At 33.9% G+C, this 5,724-nt stretch overlaps 1 pseudogene; it reads left to right on the top strand.

Annotated features, from left to right (window-relative positions):
• Positions 1–715: 715 nt before the first annotated feature.
• LOC121816778 (tigger transposable element-derived protein 1-like) lies at positions 716–2,584 on the top strand (annotated as a pseudogene).
• Positions 2,585–5,724: the final 3,140 nt, after the last annotated feature.

Raw genomic sequence — 5,724 nt, 5'->3', positions numbered from 1 at the left:
TTCTATTAAGACAGCTAAAATAAATAAATATATTATCATTACCGAGGTCCTATTATTGCAGCAGTGCCCTCATTCACCATTTGGATAACTCACTGAACAACAATTATAAAGTGTTTAAATGTACATGGCAGTCTCCTGAATTCTGGAGAAGAAATTCTGGAGAATTTAATAGATGTAAAATACAATAGAAAATACTCTCAATTTTGTTGGGAAGCAAAAACTTATAGGAAATTGAAAAAATGAAGATGAAAATGATTACATTTAAATAAGCATCAATAGCTTGGATAAAAATAAAAGAATAATATGTAAAAAATTTCACAGGCAAATGAGAAGCCTATAATCTGGCATGGTCAGAACTCCTATCGCAAAATACATAGAAATTGAACTGCGTCAAGCAAGTTTTCAGTGCTATTTTTCCAACAATATTTGCTCCCTTCAAGTCTCACATTTTGTTAATTCTTGCAACACTGAAACATTTTCATTATTATCTCATATTTGTTATGATGATCTGTGGTCAGTGATCTTCAAGAGTACTATATTAATTTTTTTGGGAGTGCTGCAAACCACATCCCTATAAAATGGTGAGCTTAATTAATACACATGTGTATTTTAACCACTCCACTGACTGGCCATTTCGCTGTCTCTTTCTCTTCTCATGCTTTCCTATTCCCTGAGACACAATGGCATTGAAATTAGGTTGGCTAATAACCCTACAATGGACTCTAAGTGTTCAGGTGAAACGAAGAGTTCTATATCTCTCATTTTAACTCAAAGGCTAGATAAGATTAAGCTCTGTGGGAAAGGTATGCTGAAATATAAGACAGGCTGAAAATTAGTCCTCTTGTGCCAAACAGCCTAGTTATGAATGCAAAGGAAAAGTTCTTTAAGGAAATTAAAAATGCTACTCCAGTGAACACATGGATGATAAGAAATAAAAATAGCCTACTGCTGATACTGAGAGTGCTTTAATGGTCTGGATAGAAGATCAAATCAGGCACAATATTCTCTGTTGTTGTTCAGTTACTAGGTCATGCCCAAGTCTGCAAACTCATAGACTACAGAACATCAGGCTCCCCTGTCCTCCACTATCTCAATTTCATGTCCAGAGTTTTCTCAACTTCATGTCCCTTGAGTCAATGATGCTATCTAACAATCTCATCTTCTGACTTTAGGCAAAGTCTAATCTAGAGTCAAAGTCATAATTATCTTCAATTTTATGAAGGTTGTGAGAAGTGACAGATCTGAAGAAAAAAAAATTTAAAGCAAACAGGGGTTGAATGATATTAAAAGAAGGAAGTCATCTCTATAAAGTACAAGATGAAGCAGAAAGTGTTAATGTAGAAACCAAGGCAAGTTATCTAGAAGATCCAGCTAAAATAATTAAACAAAGTGGATTGCTACACTAAATAAAATGTTTTCAATTGGAAGAAGATGCCATTTAGGACTAGCTAGAGAAGAGTCAATTCCTGCCTTCGAAGCTCCAAAGTACAGGCTGACTCTTTTTAGGGGTTAATATAGCTCGTTAAGTTGAAGTCAATGCTCATTCACCATTCTGAAGATCCTAGGATCCTTAGGAATTACACTAAATCTATCCTGATTTTGCTCTATAAATGGAATAACAAAACCTGGATGATGGTACATCTGTTTACAACATGCTCTGCTGAATATTTTAAAACCACTGTTGAGACGTACTGCTCAGGGGAAAACAAAATTCAAAATGTTACTGCTCAATGACAATGCACCTGGTCAACCAATAACTCTGATTCAGATGCATAATTAGATTCAGGTTTTTTTCATCCCTGTTAACACATAATATAACATCCATTCTGTAGTCCATGGATCAAGGAGTAATGTTGACTTTCTAGTCTTAATATTTAAGAAATACATTTCTTAAGGCTATAGATGCCATAGATAGTGATTTTTCTGAGGGATCCAGGCACAGTAAATTGAAAATCTCCTGGAAAGGATTCAGCATTCTAGATGGCATTAAGAACATTTGTGATTCCTGGGAAGAGGTCACGATATCAACAGGACTTTGGAATAAGTTGATTCCAACCCTCATGAATGACTTTGAGGGGTTTAAGATTTCAGCGGAAGAAATAACTACAGATATGATGGAAATAGCAAGAGAACTAGAATTAGAAGTGGAGCATCAAGACAGCAGTAAATTGCTGCAATCTCACGAGACAACTTTATGGATAAGGAGTTGTTTCTTATGGATAAGCACACAATTGATTTCTGCAAACAGAATCTATTCCTGGTAAAGATGCTGTGAAGGTTATTGAAATAACAGAGAATTTAGAATATTACATAAACTTAGTTGATAAAGCAACAGCAGGGTTTGACAGGATTGATTCCAATTTTGAAAGAAGTTCTAATGTGGTTAGAATGCTATTAAATAGTAGCATTAAAAGGCATGATACTAATGTGGCAAACTTCACTGTTGTCTTATACTAAGAAATTGTCACAGTCATCCCAACCTTTAGCAACAACTACCCTCATGAGTCAGAAGCCATCAACACTGAGGCATGAGTATCTACCAGCAAGAAGGTTACAACTCAATGAAAATACAGATGATTGTTAGCATCTTTGAGAAGTAAGTTAATTTTTAATTAAGGTATGTACATTTTTAGACATAATGTCATTGCATACTTAACTATCATATAATGTGCACATACTTTTTCCATCACTGGGAAACTAAAATATATTTTTGGTATTTTTTTCATTGTCATATTCACTCTATTGTGGTGGTCTGGAACCAAACACACAATAGCTAAGTTATACAGGGATTAAGCCCCAGGCTTTATTTCCAGAATTATATAGTTTCAAGCTATCTACACCAGATATAGAATTTTCGTTTTTATCACTTATCTTGGCATAAGGATGGGACTTCTCTTCCCCTATATATATTTAGCTAGTCGCTTAATTAAGCTCATTTGAGATTTTTTTTTTTTTGACCAATTTAAAATCCCAAATAAGGAGACTGATACAAATTATTCTGAGAGATGACTATTTGGCCAATCATTTTCATAGAAACTTACTGCTTCATAAACTTGTTTCTTAACAGTTCCCAGAGTAGACAATTTTTCTTTTTCTTTCTTTTTTTTTTTTTACCATCTGTGAATGGGATATATAGCATTCATGAATTGCACATGGTGATCTTATGTATATGCACTTTAACAACCTTCAGCTGTCCTAGTATGAAAATTTCTGTAAACTTTTTATATCTCCAAAGGGGATATTATCTGATCTCTGACAATCTTGTCTAAATGACAATGGCATGATTTTCACAAAAGGCATACAGAAAAGTGAGAAATAACATTTACTAAGAAGTTGTGTTGGAATATGGAAAATTGCACCACTTTTGTTCTCAAAACAGTCTTGAAAGTGAAAGTGTTAGTCACTCAATCCTGTCCAACTCTGTGTGACCCCATGGACTGCAGCCCGCCAGGCTCCTCTGTCCATGAAATTCTCCAGGCAAGAATAATGGAGTGCTTAGCCATTCCCTTCTCCAGTGTATCTTCCCAACCTAGCGATTGAACCTGGGTCTTCTGCATTGCAGGCAGATTCTTTACCAAGCCACCAAGGAAGCCGAACACAAAGGAATGAAATTTTTAAAAGATGAAATTAGATCAATGTAGCTAGAAAAAATTTTGTGTAGACGAAAAGCTTAGCAAGGTGATTTTAATTTGATACTGAAGGATCTAGAATACTAGTGTTTCTTTTTTAATTTTATTTTTATTGTTATTGTTTATCAAAACACAATGGCATATTAACTGTATTTGTTAGAACCTTTACCTTTCCATCTGTGACTACCCTCCATCATGCTTCCCATCTGTGTTTGGTAGCAGAACACAATTCTGGTAACTGATAAAGTGGAAATGAAGTTGGAGTAGCATTTATTATAGGTTAGGTGGAACATATTTATGTGGAACAGAATCATCTCTATCCATAGTTACACGTTTCTTATCTGTCTGTGAAAGTAATAGTCTGGTACAATTGTAATAGCCATTGTCAAAACCCAACTAAGGTCACAAAGGGGCACAGTCGCATTCAAGATCATGTCATGATATACATTCTATGGTATTAATTCTTGGACTTATGTAGATAATAAAAGAAAGAAAAAGATATTTAGTGTTCAAAATTGAATTCAGTCTGTGTGAAATGTATTAGATGTGCAAAATTTAAAGGAACATTTGATTTTCATTTCTTGTCTAGTCAAAATAGAATATTTCTCTCAAACAAAAATGTACTTCATAGCTTGATATACATATATATATATATATATATATATATATATACACACACACATAGGTATAGATACAGATATTTCACAATGTGAATTGCTTGAATGAAAAATAATTTCTGTGTTTGCAGGGCATAAAACTGCATCATTACTACAAAATGTTAATAGCTGTATCTGTTAAGTAACATGTTCTATATATTCCAAGCTATAGAATATCATTTTAATAAATCACCAATAATGAAATAAAACCTGGAAAAATGTTTGCTTAACTAGCAAAAATGAAAATAATAAAGTAATTAATTCTTCTAGTAGGTAGCACAACTCAATGATATTCTATTCTCACTATAGAAAATGAATAAAATTTTGTTTCCACACAAAGAGACTATCAAACACTAACAGGCATTATTTCAGAATAAGAATACTGGATAATTTATTGATATAAATATCATTCCAGTATTCCCAATTCGTAATTGTATTTGCAGTTTTTAAGAAGGTATAATATGAGATTTATTTTCTTATTAAATCTGGAAGACCCCTCTAAATGAATAAACTTCAAGAAACAAAAAATCTACATCTATCTGTGCTTAAATCTCATTAAATTTCAACTTGTGAAGTGCAGATGGAGTTTCCAAAGGAAAAGCACAGGTTAAGGCAGTAGGGGGATTACTGAAGAAGTTGAAAGCTCACTGTGAGAGTCATCTCTGAATTTGCCCTGAAAAATGCTGGACAATCTTTATTGCTTGGGATTGGTATCTTCAGCAGAGAGAGAGCAAATGATTTGCATCACAATGAATCCAAGGAAGAATAATCCACTCCATTTTCCCTGACACCAACCTCCAGCAGTTTTGAGACAGCAGATGGATAACCTTGTCTGTGTACCGGATTTTTCAGTCATTCAAGTAGTGGGAGGGCAGAACAGTTTCATGTGATTTAAAATTTTGAAGTAATGCGTATCGCTCACCCTTGAGAACCAAATTTAGACTCATTATGTGTGGGAATGTGTCCAAGACTGTGAACAATTTCTGGGTTTATATCTATGTGCCACGAGATTTTCACAGCCTCTAGTTTTAGAGCCAATTGATTTTGAGATAATAACAAAGGCTCCTTTGAAGAATTGCCATTTAGAATTAAAAAATTTCAGAGAAACCACAGATTTGGCAAATTATAGGGAACAAGGAAGAGGCTTCATTTGGAAGGAAATCGTTAAAAATTTTATAGAAAATACAGTGTGATAGGGGAGTATTTAGAAAGAATAGAGAAAGATAATGCTTAAGTTGTCTATCTCCTCAGATGCTCACATTTTATTGAAAAAAAGGTTTAGATTTGAAATATTTAAGCAAATGGCTTCCATTAATCTAACTCTCTCTTTCCCTAGATCTTGGGCCCTGACTGAAGCAAAACATATAATCAAACACAATAAAATCATATTCTAAATTACTGGCCACTAACCGACTGGTCCTCTGTGCTAATTTGTTATA

The sequence above is a fragment of the Ovis aries genome, chromosome 16 (assembly GCF_016772045.2).
Source record: "Ovis aries strain OAR_USU_Benz2616 breed Rambouillet chromosome 16, ARS-UI_Ramb_v3.0, whole genome shotgun sequence".
Lineage (NCBI taxonomy): Eukaryota > Metazoa > Chordata > Mammalia > Artiodactyla > Bovidae > Ovis > Ovis aries.
This window is presented reverse-complemented; position numbering and strand designations above follow the sequence as displayed.